The sequence below is a fragment of the Schistocerca americana genome, chromosome 4, assembly GCF_021461395.2.
Source record: "Schistocerca americana isolate TAMUIC-IGC-003095 chromosome 4, iqSchAmer2.1, whole genome shotgun sequence".
NCBI classification, from domain to species: domain Eukaryota; kingdom Metazoa; phylum Arthropoda; class Insecta; order Orthoptera; family Acrididae; genus Schistocerca; species Schistocerca americana.
The window spans coordinates 247,019,990-247,044,917 of NC_060122.1; the positions used below are offsets into that span (position 1 = coordinate 247,019,990).

The following is a 24,928-nucleotide window of genomic DNA, read 5'->3' on the forward strand; positions in this document are numbered from 1 at the left end:
AGCTGTTGACAGAGCATCTCGCATTTCGGTCACACCTCGCGGCGGCCGCTTACATTTCTGAACGTTACACACTAATAGCATTTCTGAAGTAACCCTCCGTGCTTGTGAGTCGCCCATTACCGAGCGGTAGCCGATGTGTCAACACTTTAGCGGCAAGTGACAGACGTCAACTATCAAGTTATTTTAATCGAACTATAGTTTATGTGGTTTTTCCAAGAACGTCGTGGTCTGCCGCGTTTACCTGTGCCCAGGCGGTTTGCTTTCAAAAATTTTCTTTTGCCTTCGATGATCTGGCATTCTCAAGAAATGTCCATACGACTTCAATGATTTTTTTTCAGTCCTACCCCTGTTTCATATGTCTTCATTCTATCTCTTACTTCATCAGTTTTTTTCTCGATTCGCTCCTTCATAAAAAGTCCATTTCCATAGGTATTATCCTTCTTTTGAGGTCAACATCTAAATTCCACTCTTTTCTTATTATTGTTAGAAATTCTCTTGGCCCAACTAAAGACTTTGTACATCCTATTAGTTTTCTGCTTCGTTGCATTTTGCATTACACATCTCTATTACAAAATCCACTTTTGTCAATGCATGTCCGACGTTTATACCAGGTGTATAACAGGACTACAGTTGAGTCTAACAAAAACAAAATATTTGGTGGTGGTTGTGGTAAGTTCCTATGGGACCAAAGTGCTGAGGTCATCGGTCCCTTGGCTTACACACTGCTTAATCTAGCTTAAACGAACTTACGCTAAGGACAACACACACACACACACACACACACACACACACACACATACAAGCGCGCGCGCCCGAGGGAGGACTCGAACCTCCGACGGGGAGAGTCGCGCGAACCGTGGCGAGGCGCCTCAGGCCGCGGGGCTCCGAATATCTGGTAGTGGGTATTGACACTAGATTTGAAGCAGACACCAATGACGGAGCAGTTGCGAGCCAGGTGGAAAAAATGTTAACATTGCAGAACAGACTGCGCTCTCAAGATTGCCGAGATCGCAACCAGCCGAAAATACTTTTGAAAAAGTCTTATTTCAAAATGGTTCAAATGCATCTGAGCACTATGGGTCTTAACATCTGAGGTCATCAGTCCCCTAGAACTCAGAACTACTTAAACCTAACTAACCTAACTGCCCGAGGCAGGATTAGAACCTGCGACCGTAGCAGCAACGCGGTTCCGGACTGAAGCGCCTAGAACAGCTCGACTACTGCGGCCGGCGAGTCTTATTTCACCACCGGTTTCGAGCCATTATGCCCACCTTCAGATGGCTACACTTAGGTAGTTTCGCGGTCAGTATTATCAGCAGCATGGCTTCTGCTCCTGTACCATATCAGAGCATTTATATAGTTAGCACCACTATTGTGCCTTATGAGTCACTGTACATGAGAAGACGCACACCTACATCTACATTTATACTCCGCAAGCCACCCAACGGTGTGTGGCGGAGGGCACTTTACGTGCCACTGTCATTACCTCCCTTTCCTGTTCCAGTCGCGTATGGTTCGCGGGAAGAACGACTGTCTGAAAGCCTCCGTGCGCGCTCTAATCTCTCTAATTTTACATTTGTGATCTCCTCGGGAGGTATAAGTAGGGGGAAGCAATATATTCGATACCTCATCCAGAAACGCACCCTCTCGAAACCTGGCGAGCAAGCTACACCGCGATGAAGAGCGCCTCTCTTGCAGAGTCTGCCACTTGAGTTTATTAAACATCTCCGTAACGCTATCACGGTTACCAAATAACCCTGTGACGAAACGCGCCGCTCTTCTTTGGATCTTCTCTATCTCCTTCGTCAGACCGATCTGGTACGGATCCCACACTGATGAGCAATACTCAAGTATAGGTCAAACGAGTGTTTTGTAAGCCACCTCCTTTGTTGATGGACTACATTTTCTAAGCACTCTCCCAATGAATCTCAACCTGGTACCCGCCTTACCAACAATTAATTTTATATGATCATTCCATTTCAAATCGTTCCGCACGCATACTCCCAGATATTTTACAGAAGTAACTGCTACCAGTGTTTGTTCCGCTATCATATAATCATACAATAAAGGATCCTTGTTTCTGTGTATTCACAATACATTACATTTGTCTATGTTAAGGGTCAGTTGCCACTCCCTGCACCAAGTGCCTATCCGCTGCAGATCTTCCTGCATTTCGCTACAATTTTCTAATGCTGCAACTTCTCTGTATACTACAGCATCATCCGCGAAAAGCCGCATGGAACTTCCGACACTATCTACTAGGTCATTTATATATATTGTGAAAAGCAGTGGTCCCATAACACTGCCCTGTGGCACGCCAGAGGTTACTTTAACGTCTATGCCTAGGCGTAGGCGTAGGCGTATGCGTAGGCGAACGTTAACAACAAAACGCAAAAGGCTATGCTTGGAGTGGTGGCGTGACCGGGAAGTATGGACTGTTGATGAATAGCGTCGCATTGTGTTCAGCGAAGAATCACAATTCTGCAGTACGCTGAATAACCATCGTCGGCGAGTATGGCGGCGACCATGGGAGAAGTCCCATTCTTCCAAAGTTTTGGAGAAGCACAGCGCTGTTACTTCCGGCTTAATTGTAGGGAAGCCGACGGGTATGAATTCAGATCACGGGTGGCAGTGACTGAGGGGACTCCGACGGCGCAACGGCACGTCCCGGACGTTCTGCTTCCTCGTGTGTTACCTCTCATGCCGCAGTATTCTAGTGCCATTTTTCAACAGGACAATGTTCGTTCACACACGGCGCGTACCTCTATGAACTGTCTGTCTGCAAGACTCCAGATGTGTCTCAGATAGTGCGTGTGTGGGACCAGTTCTGACGTCAACTTCGTGCCAGTGCCGGCGTACCAGACATCAAGGACCAGTTATAACAATTGTGGGCCAGCTTGCCTCAGGAGAGGACACAACGGTTTTGTGACACCCTTCTCAACCGAATCAGTGCATGAGCCCAGGTCAGAAGGGGAGTCTAAATACTGAGTAATGGGCTCATATTGTCAAATTCTTTGTAAATTCGACTCGATTTTGTAATCAGTGCAATAACATCACCTACCCTCTCAGTGCGAGAAGTATTATTTCGTCCCCTCCTCCCTTATCTGGGTGCTTCACTTTTTTGTCATGCTTTGTAGATGGGGTGCGAGATACCAGAAACAAATTTAGGTCCGGCCGGCCTCGCGTATCGCAGCAAGGAATTTGCCGCTCATCTTTATTCGATTACGGAGCAGACGGTCCCGGTGCTTATTCACAGCCTTATTTCCATGCGTCTCGAATTCGTGTGTGGCGTGGGTGAGTACGAGCGCCAGGGCAGTAGAGTCAAGCGTAGAACCGGCTCCGGAAGTCAGTGGCTGACCGCCGTCTCTGTTGTCCACATCACCACCACGTGCCATTCCGATAGCCAGCGACCTTCGGACTGACGACGGCCTCGATGGAACGACCCGACGTGCCTCTTGAATGCACAAATGAGCAGGAGAAAGCGAGAGTCCAGCTACACAAAAACAACAGAAACACGTTCGGCCGTCAAATACAAACGTGCCACAGTTCAGGACAAGAAAAATACAGCAATGATAGCACCGTGTACTAATTTAGACCGTGGCTAATTTCGGTTGGCAACCACAAGACACACACAATGTAAGATAGGAGAAAAATAAAAGAAAATAGTCGAGGGAGAATGCCACAACTATGTGAAACATGTTTGAGTGTTAACGCAAAGTTCACTGAAGAGCCAAACAAACTGGTACACATGTGTAATATCGTGTAGGGCCCCAGGGCACGAAGAAGTGCGGTAATACGACGTGGCATCTATTCGACTATTGTCTGAAGTAGTGCTGCAGGGAAATGACAATGACTCCTACAGGGCTATCCATAAATCCGTAAGAGTACGAGGGGGTGGAGATCTCTTCTGAACAGCACGTTGCAAGGCATCCCAGATATACTCAATAATGTTCATATCTGGGGAGTTTGCTGGTAAGCGGGAGTGCCTAAACTCAAAGAGTATTCCTGAAGCCACCCTGCAGCAATTCTGGACGTGTAGGGTGTCGCATTGTCCTGCTGGAATTGCCCAAGTCCGTCGGAATCCAGGAGATCAGACAGGATGCTTACGTACGTGTCACGAGTCGTGTCTAGACGTATCAGTGGTCCCGTATCACTCCAACTGCACACGTCCCACACCATTACAGAGCCTCCAGCAATAGATATTCAGGGTCCACGGATTCATGAGGTTGTCTCTATACCCGTATACCTCCATCCTCTCTCTATATTTTGAAATGAGACTCGTCTGACCAGGCAACATGTTTCCAGACATCAACAGTTCAGTGCCAGTGTTGACGGGCACAGGAAAGGCGTAAAGCACAACAGCATCCCGCAGAAGCAACTAGTTGAAGAAAACTACCAATTAAGCAAAGCGACGGTGAAATAATAAACGGAGCCACAGCTCTCTGCACTGGAACCCAGTCCTGTGCTCTCAAAAGAAACACACACACACACACACACACACACACACACACACACACACAATCTCTTACATGTACAAAATAAATTTAACCGTAACATTCTAACATTCCCGTTCATAAATTTAGATGTAAATTAATTTTATGAATTAAGCTCTCAGTGGTTGCAGATGATAAACTGTTAAAACTGCATTGCACAGTACAAAAGTACACAGAAAACACAACATGTATAAACAAGGTATATAAATTTCTGCTGTTGTCAAATTCGTGAATACTTTAATTAAAAACTGAAATTGTATATGTATTGACAGTAAAAGGCAATTTTTCCTGTTATTTGAGGGAAAGCGAATAAAAACCTACTGGTGATGCTGTGACTTCAGCGAAACATGTCTATGTAAAAAACGAGAGAAAAGATGTGTTTTCTCAAGGCGGAATCTACGCAAAAACAAATTTGTTTATAAACAAACACGGGCACAAGAGTAACCTTCAAATTGAAGATAAATACTTCAAGTTCTTGTATCGTTCGAGTCTCCCATGTACGGTTAGCGACGATGTTTGTACGTTAGAGACGAAACATTGTGAAGGAGATCCATTACGGACAAACAGCGAGTCAGATTTTCCTGGGATACAGGTACGATAGGTTTCCCATGTCGCCATGGAGGGCCGCGGAGTGGCCGCGCGGTTAGAGGCGCCAAGTCACTGATTGCGCGGTCTCTCCCGCCGGAGGTTCGAGTCCTCCCTCGGGCAGGTGTGTGTGTCTTGTTCTTAGCAGAAGTTAGTTTAAGTAGTGTGGAAGTCTAGGGACCGATGACCTCTGCAGTTTGGTCCCACAGGAATTCACATACATTTGAACATTTTTTCGCAATGAAGGCCGAAGTTTGAAATCTGTGAACTGTGAAGGTTGAGGTTTTGCTCTGAAATACACATTCGTTCAGTAAAAACCGAAATACAGTCCAGAGCATCGTCAGGGTGGCTGGATCGTGTCTTCCTAAATGTCAGTAGCCTATCACCTTTTTTTCAGAAAACCCAGTGATCTGTTTCATTTCGTTTATTTCCGTTACACACGTAACAGCTGTTACAAGCAGTAGAATCTGGTAATTTCAGTTGTCGCCCCAGTTAAATGCTGTACATGATCCACTGTACCTGCAACGATAATAGTAGCATCTACGTCTAAGAAATTAAGCTCTTGTTTACGGCGAGGGACAGGAGACGTAATTACATAACGGAGAGTATAGAGCCACTGTCTGTTTCTCAAGCGTTAAGCTTGTACAAATGTGTAATCTCATTCCACAATCTTATGCAAACACGAGAAAGATCCTGATAGCCAGCCAGAACGTGCAGGGGCGAACTCCCAGCAGACAGCAGCACCTGTGCAGGCACAGTACAAGGCAAAAAACTATGTCTGACAATGTTCTGATCGGCACTGGGTTTTCAGTTTGATGGCTGCTCGCTCTCTTAATGCCACACATCGTCTGCCTGTGCTTTGTCTGCTAGTGCTGTTATTGATTGCTGACTTGCTTACAGTTGTGAAACTTTGATTGAGTGCTGTTGTGTTTATTTGCTGTGACTGCACACTTGAGTTTCAAGCCTCCCTATGCTAGTATACAATACTTAATTTTATAACATATCTCGCAAATTATTTCTTTGCATCAGTTTACATGTCGTGTTCCACCACTGAGAACATGTAACGTGCGCTCTGGGCACAAAATACTCATTAAAGCCTGTACTATGGTGAGTGGGGTTCACCTTACGAGACAGGATTTTTGTATAGATATTGACCGCGTGTACCTGAATGGTGGCAAATCAGACTTACACCTACTCTGTAATAACAATGATACGTCAAATAAGTCCGAAATACAACTACACGTCAGGACGGACCAAAAAGTAACACAGCAGATGCTACCAATTTGTTAATAATACGGTCGCCAGCCTAATTAGGCATTAACTGAGTTCCTTCTCTGTACAAGTTGATGTACATTCATGCAAAACAACACGTAGTAACACTGCATAATATAGTAAATTTTTAGAACCAGAAAATCTATTGAACTGATAGTTTCACATTCTGTACTAATATGGAAAAACCATAAATACATAACACTATACTATAATGTATACTACAAAACTTCGTACTGTCTATTGATTTGATTAAAATCGGGCATAGGTTACCCTAGAAGTAGCACTTTCGAGCCACACACAAAATGTCAATTTTGACAAAGATAAAACACTGATAAATTTTGGATTTTACATTGACTTTAACTTTGCTGGTCAAATCAGTTTAAAACACTTCAGAATTCAAATGAATAAAAAGGGGGGGGGGGGGGGGGGGTGGACCCTGAAACTGTTATGATCACTGTATTAAAAAAATTAGTTACTGACACCATTATGCGCTCAAGATTTCCAATATATGAGTTACTACTCTCTTTATCTTATTTCCTACTCATTTAAATACCTTTATATCTGTCTCGAAATAATTAAACTTCATTACTAAATCAATATTAAAGTTATCTTCCAACTTTATCAGACCTTCGTTATTCATTTACTGGTTCATTAACGAAACAGTTCTTTAAACACCATTCTAACATAGTTAGGTCTGCAAGTAATTATTATTAACACAAAATTTAACTTTTCATTTCGGGACACTCGGATTGCACAACATTTGGAAAGGACCCTATCTAGGTTAGTTGTGAGGATGATTAAATGATAGGAAAGTTCTGGTAAAATTTATTATTGAACAGTATGGAACAAAAGTAACACTGGTCCATACGAATACAGTACTAAAAGTTTCAACCTATTCGTATCGATGCGGCGGTTGGCAGGCGGCGAGATGGCGAGGCACAAAGCACACATACAACCACAGCTATGGCTCTTGACGTATCGGCACTTTATTTCTTCATAGCGTCGCAATACTTTTCCATTTAGTGCCTATGGAATATTGCCATGCTGTATGGGCGTTGGAACGGCATACCCGAGGCTCAATGAAACTACGTCTTCCAGCAGAGCCTCCTCGCTCCAGAACCTGTTGCTCAGACCAGTTCCAAACTCCAACTACTACTGCTGAGCCCGTTGTGCCGTGCAGCGCCCGTGCGCATTTTCCCGCGCTCGCCTGCCATCCACCATTTACCGCCCCCTTACAGAAAGGGTATTCACCCGAGGTTTTGCATTCTACATATCCTAATACATTGCCTACGTATGGACCAGACGCCCAATTACAATTTTAAACATGTTACAACAGCTTCAACATTTGTTACATTTCAATTCTATTACAATATTGCTTGACATTTTACAAAAACATTAATTTTCACATTGAAATTCGTTTACAGTTTTCTTAACACAATGACATGAAACAAAAAAGAAATGAAATCAGAACATCGATTACACTAATTTATCGAAAAATCAGTTGGAAAAAAAAATTTACTTATATGTACAATAGTACAGCGTTGTTGTTGTTACAAACAGATACCAGCAGAGGTTGAATTTGTCGTAAATTAAAGATTGTGAGATAAAAATGAATTTAGCAATTTTCATTGCTTAACTTATTGCGTTCATTCGATGTATTTCGACAAACAGAGGTATACTTCTGCTTGCAAGAGGATATTCGGATTTGCGTTCAAGAAAAGATTGTTGAAATAACTTGTTTTGGCACCCTATATCTTTTACATAGGCAATTCAATTCTCGTCGTTGTGAGACACCACAGTTTTAACATTCAAATGTGTCTGACACTTAGAAAACGACATGACACGCACGACAACTTCGTACGACTTGTCACTACCACTCGCCAGTAAGAACGAAGATTATACGCGGTCCAGTCACAATAATGTGACCACCAGCTAAAAGCCTAAAGAACCACTTTTTGCACAGCGTTCATTCAGGAAGAGCTGTGCAGGATACCGGTGGGTATGTGGAGCCATGTCGTCTCCAGTGCCGTGGCTAGCAACTGGAGGTTTCTAGGTCGACTGGGTTTAAATCCGGGGAGTTTGGTCGCCAGGGAGTATCATAAACTCCTCCTGGCGTTCTTCGAAACGCGCACGTACGCTGCAAGCTGTGTGACACGTTGCTGCCCGCAGATGCCATCTTGCACCCCGTACAGGCCAGCGCCACCTGTCGCCATTCAGTTGACGTCCAGTTGCGGGATTGGAATTCAAATCCCAGCCTTCGTTGCCCATGAACAACATTCGGCATGGGTGCGTGAACCAGGCGTCTGCTGCGGAGGCCCGTAAGCAGCAACGTTCGCTGAACGGTCGTTGAGGAGACACTGTTAGTAGTCCCTTGGTTGATCTGGGTGGTCAGTTACTCAGCCGTCGTTCAGCCTTACCATATATGCACCAGTTGTCTCGCCGCCGATTTTGGACAGCATCATTTTGCCATGCTCGGTAACTTTATCCACGGCGGCAGGCACTCAGTTTACAAATTTAGGGTCGTTGAGCATAGGCGATGGTCACATCAGTGTGACTGGACCTTGCACATGTATCAAAGGTGGTCTTTTCCATAACAACTTAGTTGCGTACCAACAACCTTTTCTTTAAAGTTATTTTTTTTTTAATTTTATAATTATTGTTGTTGTTGTGGTCTTCAGTCCAGAGACTGGTTTGGTGCAGCTCTCCATGCTACTCTATCCTGTGCAAGTTTCTTCATCTCCCAGTACCTACTGCAGTCCGCAGCTCGTGGTCGTGCGGTAGCGTTCTCGCTTCCCACGCCCGGTTTCCCGGGTTCGATTCCCGGCGGGGTCAGGGATTTTTTTCTGCCTCGTGATGACTGGGTGTTGTGTGATGTCCTTAGGTTAGTTAGGTTTAAGTAGTTCTAAGTTCTAGGGGACTGATGACCATAGATGTTAACTCCCATAGTGCTCAGAGCCATTTGAACCTACTGCAGCCTAGATCCTTCTGAATCTGCTTAGTGTATTCATCTCTTGGTCTCCCTCTACGATTTTTACCCTCCACGCTGCCCTCCAACTCATTTGGTGATCCCTTGATGCTTCAGAACATGTCCTACCAACCGATCCCTTCTTCTAGTCACGTTGTGCCACAAATTTCTCTTCTCCCCAATTCTATTCTATACCTCCTCATTAGTTATGTGATCTACCCATCTAATCTTCAGCATTCTTCTGTAGCACCACGTTTCGAAAGCTTCTATTCTCTTCTTGTCCAAACTATTTATCGTCCATGTTTCACTTCCATACATGGCTACACTCCATACAAATACTTGCAGAAACGACTTCCTGACACTTAAATCAATACTCGATGTTAACAAATTTCACTTCTTCAGAAACGCTTTCCTTGCCATTGACAGTCTACATTTTATATTCTCTCTACTTCGACCATCATCAGTTATTTTGCTCCCCAAATAGCAAAAACCTTTACTACTTTAAGTGTCTCATTTCCTAATCTAATTCCCTCAGCATCACCCGACTTAATTCGACTACATTCCATTATCCTCGTTTTGCTTTTGTTGATGTTCATCTTATATCCTCCTTTCAAGACACTGTCCATTCCGTTCAACCGCTCTTCCAAGTCCTTTGCTGTCTCTGGCAGAATTACAATGTCATCGGCAAACCTCAAACTTTTTATTTCTTCTCGATGGATTTTAATACCTACTCCGAACTTTTCTTTTGTTTCCTTTACTGCTTGCTCAATATACAGATTGAATAGCATCGGGGAGAGGCTACAACGCTGTCTCACTCCCTTCCCAACCACTGCTTCCCTTTCATGTCCCTTGACTTTTATAATTGACAGGTTTAAAGTCGATGACTTCAAATGGAAATGTAATTGGATAGGTGGACTGCGAAATCAATCCAATTTATGATAAATAGTTAAGTTTGAAAAATAATAAAATTAATATTATTTATGTCAGATATATTTTGAACGTATATTCTGTAGAAAAGTGTACGAAACATTAAAACTATACAGAACGCGAAAGTACAGTTCACAGCTTGTCTGTATTGTATAATAAAATTACGGAGTGTATGGAATAATCGATTTCTTTTCATGTATAGACAAGTGAAACTTAGGTAAAGTTTGGCTATTGACCAGTTACATTATAGTTTCGAAACTAGCCAAACATAGTTTCGAAACTTTTATGTTTTTACTTGTTGTCGACTTTATTAATTACGTACTCGTCCCTTATGCTTCTAATAACAGGGAAAAATAAATAGTATTTTGGTAGAGATACAAACATACTTGGATAAAGTATGAAAGTTACAACGTGCAAACAATCTCGACTGTTAAGTAGATATGAAATACGTAAAACGCACATTTCTGGCTATCTTACATCCCATCTTACATGTCCGCACGAAGAGAGGCAATATATCGCATCTCTTTCCGAAGCAGCAAATAGGCCAGTGTAGCCGTCAGGAGTTTTGCAGCTCTTATAAAAGAGACCAACAATATACTAACCCCAAACGAAATGGCACTGAACAAGCTTTCCTTTTGAAACCAAGGAAAACATAATTGATACATGTGATACATTCCTAATAAAGCAAAGATTTCCTCAACCTGATTGTTGGTATGGCTCTGAGCACTATGGGACTTAACTACTGAGGTCATCAGTCCCCTAGAACTTAGAACTACTTAAACCTAACTAACCTAAGGACATCACACACATCCATGCCCGAGGCAGGATTCGAACCTGCGACCGTAGTGGTCACGCGATTCCAAACTGACGCGCTTAGAACCGCACGGCCACACCGGCCGGCTGCTTGTTGGTATGAACAGTGCAATGACTCACAAGGAATGTTGTAGATGATATGTGTACTGACGCACACCTCGGTAATAGGGGGCCTAATATTTAACGAGGAGGCCGAACTACGGTATAACTTAGCATAGCATTTTTCACTGGAACAAGTAATTTCCAGAGGTAAAAGAAGCTGGTAGCTACAAAATAAATAAAATCGTAGAGACGGCTATAGGCGTTTCTTTTTCTCTTAATAGTAAACGGCCATCGTCCCCAAGGCCTCCTGTCAAAAGGATGGACATACAAAAACAAGTGAAAAAAATGTAGAATCAACTGCGGACTTTTCTTCCTAGCCGCTGTACGCGCAAGTAGCGCCACCACCGAGATGGATTATGGAAGACGCAGCACCATTCTAGCCACTGTTTGACAGCGGAGTTCCACGAGTACATTAGCAGCCTTATTCGTAGTTTCTGTGTACTATGATTATTTATAACGACTTTGCCTATGTAAAGGACTCTCTCGGACTTGCTGCCTCAAAGTTAAGTAAACATCAGTGTCATTCAGATTACGCGTACCTCTACTTATTTTTGCTTCCTGTCTAACCACCCACATATCGTCGGCACCCGCCTCTGGCGGATCCAGCTGTGTGTATGTATATAGGTATACGTATAGGTATACACATATATACTTTTATATCGTTCGATCCGCTAGAGGTGGCTGCCGAGGAGTTGGTGGGGGGTTAGACAGGAAGCAGAAATAACTAGAAGTACTCGTAATTTGAATAACGCTGCTGTTTACTGAACTTGAAGCAGCAGCTCCACACACACACACACACACACACACACACACACACACACACTTTTGTAATGTCTACCTGGAATCACTCCAAAAAAAGTACCACTCATCACATGTTTGTGTTCTTATGATCTTCTGTATTTACTCTGGTAGACCTATCTGGTACGGATCCCAGACTGACAGGCAATATTGGTCGAACGAGGGTTTTGTAAGCTACCTCCTTTGTTGAGGGACTAAAGTTCCTGAGGGTTCTTCTAATGAACCTCGGTCTGGCATCTCCTTTACCCGTGATCAGTTTCATGTAGTCGTTTCACTTAAATCCAGTGTGGACGGAAAGTGTGAGTTTGTTTCCCGTTACAAACAAAATCATTTTTAAAGTATAATTATAGGTGTGCATTCGATATGGAGGTCACAAATCAGCCCAGTGTGATATTTGTTTTATCGATATGTGTTACCAGAGACAGTATAACACCAAGCATAACCAGTACTGCAGCAGCGGCTGTACCACTCTCGCCTACACTGACTACTACTGCCATGCAGAAGCGCTGCTGAAGTACTGACTGTTCATCCTGTTTCATTGTCTCTGTTAATGCATATCGATAAAACGGACTCTAGACCAAACTGGGCTGACGCTCTGTCGAGCGGACACGTAAAGTTCTGCTTTAAAAATCGTTTTATTTGTAATGGGAAACAAACCAACGCTCTCCGTTGACACAGAACGTTGCGCGATAGATGTGGTGAGTGGTGTTTGTTTGGATTGAGTCCAGCAACACATATTGCAATTACGAAATTGCCGAAACACCATAAAGGACACGAGGACGAAGTTTGTTCTCTAAATGCTGATTAATTATTAAAATAAATTTACAGCAATCTTCTAAAATGTTACAGAAATGAATGATAGCCCACTAACTCTTTATTAGCCCGTAGGCGCAAGTTGCCATGAATACACAAATGGCGCACTTCTTGGTTTTGGGGGCGTAGCAGTGATGTTGTTGTGTACCCTGTTTTTGTTTGGTGGAGGACATATTTTTTCTCATTGTGGAGTGGATGGTTCAAGTGGCTCTGAGCACTATGGGACTTAACATCTGAGGTCATCAGTCCCCTAGAACTTAGAACTACTTAAACCCAACTAACCTAAGGACATCACACACATCCATGCCCGAGGCAGGATTCGAACCTGCGACCGTAGCGCCTAGAACCGTTTGCCACCGCGGCCGGATCTTGCACTCTCCACAGCTTCAAAAACCACAGCTTCGTTAGAGACCATCTGATCCTGACAGTCGGTCATTTCTCTCTGTCAGACCTATATTGTAGCAGCAAGCTGGTGCGGTCAACTTCCGTGCTAACTCTGCGCTACACCATTATGAGCTTCACTGAGAGAGAACGACTACAGCACCATTGTTCTCAGACTCGTCATAAACGCAAAGTTGCAATGGGAAGGAAGGCAGCAGTGTTGTAATAGCGGCGCCTTGAATTGTAAGCTATGCAACCCTCAAAATCCGAGTCCTACTCGCATAGTTTCTGATCTCTAGCGGACAGCTCGCGCAACCTGTTGAGACTGCTGTCATTTATCGCTCGTATATCGCGGACCTTGCACGAGAATCAAAGACAATAATCATGTAATGACTTTGTAAATAATGCACATCTTTGGCAGACTGAACTGCAGGATAAAAGATTTCTAGATATTTTCGGTGAATCTTAGCATATTAAGTATTTAGCCTGCTTGTTCTTCTTTGGACTGTTTCCTGGCCCTGGCCACCTTACCTGTTACACTTCAGAAGACAATGTGGGGAAATACTGGACGTTGTTATTTTCAGTATTTTAAATCTTGTGACAGGAGTTTATTGGATTTGGACAAAATATAGCAGAACTTGTTTAGCACATTTAGCATGTTTGCCTTATTTATGGGGATTACATATGCTACTCCTGCCATTCTATAAAAGAATGAAGATCCTGTTACATATGTAAGTCTACAGACTTTCCTGATCGTTGTCATTGATAATAAAATCTTCTTTCTCCTTACGTCAGCTCATATACCTTTTCACAGTGAGCACTTTTTAGCTACGCAGGGGACACCAATGGAATCCTGAAGAAGGTCCCAGCATAAGAATCGAAACGTTAACGGTTGAAATACTTCGAAGAGAAACGTGATGAGGCCTAACGAATAAGAAGATTTTATCATCAATCCAGTTTCCTATTCGAAAACCTGTGACGATTAGTAAAGTTTGTACACCATATATTCTGTTACCCACAACGCTGCTGAAGACCTAACTGCCGAATGTGTATTTTACATATGATTTCATTTTAGAATTGTCTTTGACACTTGTGTGAAATTGCTGTCAACTTACATGATCCTTTCACCTCATAGTTTGAAATGCCATGTAAGTGACCTTGACATGATGATTCCTGTGTGGTTAAACAATGAATATGTTGTTCTTGAGATGTACTGTGATATGCAGTGTAACTAACTTAGTAAGGACAGTAATGGTGTTCCGCTTATTAACAAATACTCGCTACGACTTTTAATGGTGTAAATTCTGATATTGTAAATAAATGTAAATGTCGTGTGACGGGCCTCCCGTCAGGCAGACCGTTCGCCTGGTGCAAGTCTTTCGATTTTACGCCACTTCGGCAACTTGCGCGTCGATGGGGACGAAATGATGATGACAACACAACACCCAGTCCCTGAGCGGAGAAAATCTTCGACCCAGCCGGGAATCGAACCTGGGCCCTTAGGATTGACAGTCTGTCGCGCTGACCACTCAACTACCGGGGGTGGACTCTGATATTGTAATAACGCTGTAGTGTGTGTGTTTATTGCAGAATAACTTGGAAATGGCTATAAATTTAGTTTTAATCGAGTAATGTAAGGAAAGTAAATGGTAACTTTTGTGGTAAGACTAACTATGGCAGTAACAGTAAACTGTTTTGTTATTTAATTAGAATATAATATCAGTCATTTTTCATTCACATCTGGTAGTGTATGTTAACGTGAAAAATGCTGAGTTGCATCTTGGTTCATTAGCCACTTTACACACTACGCCTGCCGGCCGAAGTGGCCGTGCGGTTAAAGGCGCTGCAGTCTGGAACCGCAAGACCGCTACGGTCGCAGGTTCGAATCCTGCCTCGGCCATGGATGTTTGTGATGTCCTTAGGTTAGTTAGGTTTAACTAGTTCTAAGTTCTAGGGGACTAATGACCCCAGCAGTTGAGTCCCATAGTGCTCAGAGCCATTTGAACCATTTTTTGAACACTACGCCTCTTAAATAAGTGGCTGCTTAAATTAGTTCAAAGGTTGGAGGAAGGCAGTGGCATACCAACCTCTGATAGGACCGTGCCTAGAGAAGTTCTGCGACGTTCAAAGTAAGGGTGATATATGACGTCATCAGGAGCAGCTCCTGTTAGAGACAAAATGTTTGTTGACATTTGCTGGTGACGCTAGGTGTCCGGCACTGCCAGACTTCACCAAGCTAGCAGGCTGCTAGTCACGTGTGCTGCATACTACACCCTAGTAAACTGATATTGATTTTCAACAAAAAAGTCTCGAGTGTCTCTAAGCGGAGAAAAGATGAGGAACTTTGGGTCGGCGTACCCCCTTCCACGTAGAGCAGATGACTGGATTAAAGGCAACACACATTGCAAACGCGCGTCGCAGAATGCCTGCGTCCTGCCGCCATTATGGCGCGTATCGAGAACATAAAGACGCGTAGATCGCCGGGAAGCATCAGCGAACGTATTATCTCTAACAAAATTTGTTCCCCATGACGTGATATTATTATTTTCCCTATTTCGGGAGAAAACTTGTTCTCAGTATAACTGGCCTCTGAGGCCAGTGTCATAAAGATTAAAATTCTTCTGGGTGTTGTACCGCGTCATTTGATAAATTACTTTAATTATACACGGAAAAATCAGTCAGGCAACGGCCTTGCCGCAGTGGATACACCGGTTCCCGTCAGATCACCGAAGTTAAGCGCTGTCGGGCGTGGTCGGCACTTGGATAGGTGACCATCCAGGCCGCCATGCGCTGTTGCCATTTTTCGGTGTGTACTCAGCCTCGTGATGCCAATTGAGGAGCTACTCGACGAAATAGTAGCGGCTTCGGTCAAGAATACCATCAAAACGACCTATCCACATCCTCCACTGAGGATGATAAGGCGGTCGGATGATCCCGGTGGGCCACTCGTGGCGGAGTGCTTTAAAATCACAGTTTCGACCATATTAAAACGGTGGCGGAACACCGGCGTGACTGTGGACAGCCTATGTCGTTCCAGGAAGACCGTGTGCTGGCGAAAGAGTGATGGACACGCCAACGCAAAATACGAGAGGCGATTGAAGTTATTAAGCTACCTGACAACATCGATAGAGAGGACGGCTACAAACTTCCGGCGTCCTGACTGCCAGCTATCCACATCCACCGGGCCGCGACCGGTCACGAACGCGAAAGCCTAAACAAACAGCTATATTGGAACTGTTGGTACATTTCCACGCACACCAGGAAGGAAACGTACCCACCGGATGCCAAGCGCTGATCTGCAGACTGTCGTCAATCAGTTACAAGCCTGCTAGCCTACCGGTATCTTCTTTCCTACCCTTTTCCGTTCGCCGTGTCTAGCCAATTACATTTTAGGGCCAATCAAGTTTCACAAATACGTATTGACACGAGCATCTACAGTAAATACACCCACCTTTCCTCGACCAACACCAGTCTTGCACTGAGGAAGACCGTTGTAATACGGTCGAAACTTTCGTTTTTCAGTTTATAATGAAAGTAATTTACACAATGACGCGCTACAACAGCCATAAGAGTTTTAATCATTATTCTCAATAATTACTTTCAAACCAGTGAATGTCTGTAATTTCGGATTTGACAGGAAATTTATTTCCTTTCATGACTGATAAGAGCTGCTTACATCTGTAAGCACTTCCAAACACGGAAACTATTTCAGAGGCAGATTTTCGACTATTTTCAAACCTGACAGGGAAACACATACATCAAAAAAAGTTTTGCATCATCCCGGTTCCCAGAACTCCTGATGATAGACGTTGACTGTGGATATCACAGACACAGCCCCTTTGACTGTTCAGAGATGTCACTAAACCCGCCCAAAGATGTAAACAACCATGCATGAGCAGCGTCTATTAGACGGACAGCCGATCAGTTCCAGTCATTCCACCAGGAAGGAGGTACACGGCTCGTGTTATCTGCAGCTCAACCATGCCTAGACGGTCAATACCGCGATTCGATCGCATCCGCATTGTTACTTTGAGCCAGGAAGGGATCTCAACAATTAAAGTGTCCAGGCGTCTCGGATTGAACCAAATCGATGTCGTTCGGACATGGAGGAGATACAGAGAGACAGGATGTCGATGACATGCCTCGCTCAGGCCGCCCAAAGGCTACTATTGCAGTGGATGACCGCTACCTACGAATTATGGCTCGGAGGAACCCTGACATCAACGCCATTATGTTGAATAATGCTTTTCGTGCAGCCACAGGACGTCGTGTTACGACTCAAACTGTGTGCAATAGGCTGTATGATGCGCAACTTCACTCATGACGTCCGTGGCGAGGTCCATCTTTGCAACCACGACACCATGCAGCGCGGTACAGTTGTGCCCAGCAACATGCCGAATGGACCGCTGAGGATTGGCATCACGTTCTCTTCCTCGATGAGTGTCGCATATGCCTTCAACCAGACAATCGTTGGAGACATGTTTAGAGGCAACCTGGTCAGGATGAACGCCGTAGACATACTGTCCAGCGAGTGCAGCAAGGTGGAGGTTCCCTGCTTCTCCAGACATGAACGCTATCGAACATGCCTGGGATGGCTTGAAAAGAGCTGTTTATGGACGATGTGACCGACCAACCACTCTGAGGGATCTACGCCGAATCGCCTTTGAGGAGTGGGACAATCTGGACCAACAGTGCCTTGATGAACTTGTGGATAGTTTGCCACGAAAAATACAGGCATGCATCAATGCAAGAGGATATGCTACTGGGTATTAGAGGTACCGGTGTGTACAGCAATCTGGACCACCACCTCTGAAGGTCTCGCTGCATGGTGGTACAACATGCAATGTGTGGTTTTCATGAGCAATAAAAAGGGCGGAATTAAGTTTATGTTGATCTCTCTTTCAATTTTTTGTACAGGTTCCGAAACTCTTGGAACCGAGGTGATGCAAAACATTTTTGATGTATTTACAACGTTATAATATGCCATCATCACTAAATTTTGTCGTCTAATCTCAGACACATTGGACGTGAATTACCTCCATATGCATTTCAACAGGTACTGATTCTAGATGTAGTGTGTAAATCTAAGAGAACAAAGAAAACTTCCTTTCTGATAATTTAAAAACTTTTATACTCTTTGGGCTGTCATGTGTCAGTCGCCTACCAAAATATTCACTGGTAGGTTTAGTGTGCCTGCGCGTAACGTGATACGATATTTACTTAACGTTACATAGGCGGGTCGGGTCGCACAAATAACCTTAACTGTCAGCTGCGGCGCGCGGGCCTAGTGTCCGATACCCTTGATATAGACCAATAGAAGTAGCAGATCAAGACATCTAAACAGATGATTCAACATACGAAAAATCTGTATAAAAAGTCGACGTTTATGCCTACACCCTGAACGAGGAACGCAGACGACAACAGGAAATTCAGGTGGTGTGGACTTCCGCATCGGGAAAGAGATAAGGGGTGGAAGGCGCAGATGACGCCTTAGGTCCACGTGGGAATCCCCATACTGCGACGACGGGTACTGGCGTTACGTCACGGCGGCGCGGAGACCTCGTCCGGTTTGGCACTTGGCTGTTGGCGGCCCTGCTTGCGCCTGTTAGCTGCAGTGACTGGGGAAGCCCCGCGCGGCTGCCGCCACGTAATTGCTTGCTAATTGGCGCGGCTAACTCAAAGCCGGCCCAAGTAATCGCTGGCGCACTTCAAAGTCACACCTGTGGGCCGTCGCCAATCTTAGTAGTCGCCCGCCGTCTCCTTCGATGCCTCCGCCCACACATTGGCCCCCTTACGCCGGAATAACTCCCGCCCCGTCTGTGCGCAGCGCATGGGCGACCTTCGCTCACTATTCCCAGCTTCGCTTGGGCTTCTCGATTTCCTTTGCTTCAGAATGGCACTCGTGGAACCGTGAGACGGGCTACGCGTGAGACCTATAATAATTTCCGAAGTCACGTCCCGGTAAAAGACGTATCAGAAAATTCTAGGGTGCACTCGATTTAGAAAATGCCACCTCCATCGGATGTCTTGCATAGGGATCATAGAATAAGGTAAAGGAAATTAGGAGGCATGCAAACAATCGTCTTAGTCCTCTTTCAGTACGTGAATGGTATAGGACAGAAAATCGTCGGCCTACCATTCGGCGATCGTGTTCCGCCACCACTCCAAACGATGCGGCGTGAGGTCGGATAGTGAGGATGGGGACCGATAAGAGTGGAGAGGAGCCGCGATGTAGCGAAGACGCTCATTCTACAGGTGTCACCTAAAGATGACGGCAACGTATATTCTTATATAGCATTACATTTCGAAAACTTCCATTCGCTTGACTGAACTGTTTATTGTTCACGTTTCACTTCGATACAAGGCTACACTCTAGACAAATATCTTCAGAAAAGACATCCTAACGCATAAATCTAATATTGATGTTAATAAATTTCTCTTTTTCACAAACACTTTTCTTGTCATTGTTACTATACGCTTTACATCCTCTGTGCTTCGGCTATCATCAGTTATTCTGCTGCCCAAATAGCAAAACTCAGGTACTATCTTCAGTGTTTCTTGATCCAACTCTCTTAGCTTCGTCTGATTTAATTTGACTACATTCCATTATCTTTATTTTCCTTTTGTTGGTGTTCATCTTATATCCTCCTTTCAAGACACTGTCCATTCCATTCAACTTTTTTTCCAGGTCCTTTGCTGTATCTGACAGAAATACAATGTCATCGGCAAACGAAGTTTTTATTTCTTCTTCCTGAACTTTAATTTTTCTTCAAATTTTTATCTTTACTTTCCTTTAACGCCTGCTCAATGTACAAACTGAACAACATCGGTGGTAAGCTTTATTCCTTTCTCACTCCCTTCTCAACCACTGCTTTCCTTCCGTGCCCCTCGTCTCCTGTAACAGCTGTCTGGTTTCTGTACATTTTGTATATAGCCTTTCGCTCCCTGTAACGTGACACTGCTACCTTCAGAATTTCAAAGAGTGTATTCCAGTTGCCATTGTCAAAATCTTTCTCCCAACCTGCAGAAGCTATAAGCGTAGGTTTGCCTTTCCTTAAACTATCTTGTAAGAGAATTTGTAGGATCAGTACTGATTCACGTGTCCGTACATCCCAGCTTATCTTCCCCGAGGTCGGCTTCTACTCAGCACCTGCTTTCTTTTGAACTGTAATTTGTTATAATGAGAGCAAACACACTTTAATACACTTTAATAATGTCAAACTTTCTTGCAACATTCGACTGACTGACTGGTAAAAATCTGTGCTGCGAATTGTAAAAGTTTTTGATTAACACTTGAGCCGCGCGGTATTAGCCGAGCGTTCTGGGCGCTGCAGTCATGGACTGTGCGGCTGCTCCCGGCGGAGGTTCGAGTCCTCTCTCGGGCATGGGTGTATGTGTTTGTCCACGGCTATATACAGAAGCCATCGGAATATATAAACATGGGGATAATTTTAACAGAAAAGAAGAAACCATGAAACTCAGTGATATATGGACTGTGGCGCTACAGAATCGATGAGAAGTTTTTATGATTGACGTACTACAATCGATAGTTAAAAAATTTTATCTTTGACAAGGTTTATCTCTGCTATCACGCGAAATCCAGACCACGCCCACTTTCCACAGTATTAAGGCCGCTCTTCGACGTCCGACTCGTCAGTCGACAAGACTCAGCACAACCAGGAGCATCTCCGAAGATGTCCAACGTAGCCTTGGACGAAACGTCAGGGATGGAAGAGTTCCATGGACTACGGCCATAAACCCGGAAAAATTCTCAGCAACAGTCATAAATCTTCTTGCGCAGAGGTGGCTTCTTGCTGGATCGACAGCGGAATGCACGTTGCACTTGAGCACTCGGTTTGCTTCGCGCATATTCAAACAGAAAGAATAATTTCACTATGTTGCTACAAACACACAACAGCGCAGCTTTGTCAGAGCTTTGAACCTTCCTCTATCCAGTGACATGCGCAGCGGGTTTGTCTGCGATACACAGTTGAAATCTGTTCTTTCTTTTTGTATCTCCCTGATGAAACAAGAGTTGCTGTTACATCTGCTTTAATCCATTTTAGCTTTGATATGAGGTTAGATTGTTGCTGCTACTGCGACAAACTTATCAGCTATGCGAATAACTCCCTCTACTCGGTGGCGCCGCCTGCCGCTGCGATATTTCGCCGATTTTTAAATGGCCTCCTTTCGGGTAAACTTGCAATCCGCAGAAGCCCTCCCGCGGCGCGTAGTTACAATAATGGGGCGTGAAAGTGCCCTGGAAGCCACGCGGAGCTTTGATCTGGGTCTCTGAACTTTTGTAAAGAAACAAAATTAATTAGTCTACTTGGGCAGACTTACCGAACACAACAGTCGAGCTGATTTAATTGTGCAAATAGCGCTGCGCACAGTTTGGCATACAGCTTTCATTTCACACGAATGGAGACTTGGGTGCTTACTATGGCACTAAAGCAAACTTCTGTGCAGCACTCGGGTGCTCGCTCCCAGTACTCCAGCTCCCATAACTAAAACAGGTTATTTTGTATACTTTTCATTTGTATCTCTGCCAGGTACATGCGCCGAATACTTTGAGAGGTACTGACGGTTCCTAAGCAGTTGTGTTTACTGTCACGGAGTAGTTTCATCTGCCACAGCGCCCTCAAGATGCAACGCTGCGTCATAGCAAAGCCGCGTTAGATGCCATAAATACTGTTAGGATCAAACGGAAGTCGAACTACAAACCTAAACTCTTTCCTCTCGATTTCTTTCTCCATGTACTGCCACTGCAGTCGTAATATTTACAACTGCATAACGACGCTACATGTAAATGGAGTTCCTGGTCTTGGCAATGCCTGTGTAGTAGTTGCTCCAGTGTGTGACTCAAATCCGGCAAAATACGCTGTTTGACCCTCATGCCGCACTTTCCTTGGCTTTTTCGGATTGTAAAATTTGAAAATGACGCTCCTTTGGCATCCAACAGTGCTCTCATCAGTGCTTATGTGCCTTCCTGGAATGTAAAATTATCCACACTTTTTCGAAGTACTGCATTATAGGTTTCAGTTTAGACCCTCTTGTGACAGTTCCAGGTCGTCTTGCAATTGGTTCAGCATGGAACACCGGAAAAAAAATTGAAAAAATCTTTCTCGACTGAATACTTCTTTATAAAATCAACACTGTTGTGTCCATTCTTCATTGGAGTGATTCTGAATATCAGGCGAAGGATTCATGCCCATATTCAGAATTACGCCTAAGAATGCTTTCATCGAAAGCAACCTTTCCGATCGATCTCTGCTTCAGCGGTCCATTTCTTTTATTTGAATCTTAGCATACTGATTTGTACTTTTTGCTGTCTCATTTATCAGTTCATGCTTGAAAAATAAACTAAAAATATCCAGTACCTCGTCAGGACGCTGAAGAGGGGGTTTAAATCCATTTAGAACAGTGAAATTGGGTTTTAGCGAAGCTCTGTTCATTTTCCACTAGTCCGGTCACGAAAACTGACAACGGCCGGGAGTGCGGTGTGCTGACCACGTGCCCCTCCATATCGGCATCCAGTGACGCCTGTGGGCTGAGGAAGACACGTCGGCCGGTCGGTACCGTTGGGCCTTCGTGGTCTGTTCGGACGGAGTTTAGTTTTTTTTCTGTGTCACTACTACTTGTAGACTCTGGGAGTTCGTCTCTCATCAGTTTCTGTATTTTCGCTGTCACTGTTTTGTGAACTACAATTACTGTTTGTCATCGCTCAGATCACTCATACCACTCATACTTTCATCCAATATCTACAGTATTGCCTTAGGATTTTCATTTAAGTGCCCCGCTTTTGTTGTTATGGTTACGAACACCGCTTTCGGAATGAACTAGAAACGCGAAAACAAACCAATAACAGTATGTGTTAGAAGCGTTTCGTCGTAGTTATATCGCTGCCGGCATATATTAGAAAACTTCAGTACAAGAAACACGGCGGCGAGAGCCCCGACATACGAGTTAATGCGAATTGAAGCTTGGATCGGGCGATGCCCGACGTGCGAGTCTAAAACAGTATTTAGCTGACGGGGCTGTCTCGCTGGTCGAGCGCTAAGAGTTGAGTAAAAATTAATCTAGAACTTCCCAAATGTGCTCTTCAGGCATAAACCAAAACAAATCAAACCGCATTTGCACATTCCGGAACAGCTATGCCCGTCAACGCATCAGAAACTTCTCACTGCTCTCTTCAGCTGGGCACCACCGGTATCTGTTAAGCGAAATAAAATACAGGATAAAATAAGGTGTTATGTAAGATCATATTCAAATGGGATGTTATACTAATACCACTTACACAGTAGGGAAATACACTGCCTGCCATAGAAGTGAAGATAACGAATCCAAACATCACGGATTGAGAGGGTATGTGACGCTATTTCTGTGGTTCCACACTGAAGTTACACGCGCTTTGGCCAAGAAGCATGCAGTGATTCGGATGGGGCATTGCATCGTCTCGTGAGGCAAGTTGGCCCACAACTCTAGTAACCGGTCCATGATAATCTGGATACTGCCATTGGAAGAGAGTTGACGTCAGAGAGCGAAGTCTGGGGATCTTCCTGGTCACGGGAGTAACTCAGCATCATCTCTGGCTCTGAGCACTATGGGACTTAACTTCTGAGGTCATCAGTCCCCTAGCACTTAGAACTACTTAAACCTAACTAACCTAAGGCCAGCACACACATCCATGCCCCAGGCAGGATTCGAACCTGCGACCGTAGCGGTCGCGCAGTTCCAGACTGTAGCGCCTAGAACCGCTCAGCCACCCCTGCCGGCTCAGCACATGGAGGCAGTTCATAGAGACAATATGCCATGCGTCGACGAACATAGCCTTGTTGAAAAATGACACCACGGTAATGTCGCATGAGAGGTATCATATCAGGACGTACCATTTCGCCGTCAAAGTTCTCTCAGTTTGTACCGTCTGCAGCTTTAAGGCATGCCTGATGGCGCTCCACACCATGATACCAGGAGTAACACCGATGAGACTATCCAAAACACTGAAGAATTGGACCTTTACCCAGGTCGTCGCCATAATCGTCCACTATGGTCATCTGGGGTAATGCAAAACTGTGATTAATCGCTGCCGGACCGAGCGAGGTGACGCAGTGGTTAGACACTGGACTCGCATTCAGGAGGACGACGGTTCAATCCCGCGTCCGGACATCCTGATTTAGGTTTTCCGTGATTTCCCTAAATCGCTCCAGGCAAATGCCGGGATGGTTCCTTTCAAAGGGCACGGCCGACTTCCTTCCCCGTCCTTCCCTAATCCGGTGAGACCGATGACCTCGCTGTCTGGTCTCCTTCCCCAAAACAACCAACCAACCAATCGCTTTCGGCCGGGGTGGCCGAGCGGTTAGACACTGGACACGCATCCGGGAGGACGACGGTTCAATCCCGCGTCCGGCCATCCTGATTTAGGTTTCCCGTGATTTCCCTAAATCGCTCCAGGCGCTACAGTCTGGAACCGCGCGACCGCTACGGTCGCAGGTTCGAATCCTGCCACGGGCATGGATGTGTGTGATGTCCTTAGGTTAGTTGGGTTTAAGTAGTTCTAAGTTCTAGGGGACTGATAACCTCTGAAGTTAAGTCCCACAGTGCTCAGAGCCATTTGAACCATTTTTTGATTAATCGCTGAACACAATGCGGCGTTATTAATCAGCAGTCGGTGCTTCCCAGTCATGGCACCACTCCAAACGCAGCCATTTATGGTCTGGTGTTAACGAGAGCCTTCGCGTGGAATCGTAATTCCCTAGTCTAGCAGCTGTTGGTCACCGTC

The 24,928-nt window shown here is 44.6% G+C and overlaps 1 protein-coding gene and 1 pseudogene across 2 annotated transcripts in view; both read left to right on the forward strand.

Annotated features, from left to right (window-relative positions):
* Positions 1-24,928, forward strand: part of LOC124613225 (protein cycle) — a 996,167-nt gene that overhangs the window by 886,204 nt on the left and 85,035 nt on the right. The gene's annotated exons all lie outside the window — the stretch shown is intronic.
* On the forward strand, positions 15,831-15,948 carry LOC124614285 (annotated as a pseudogene).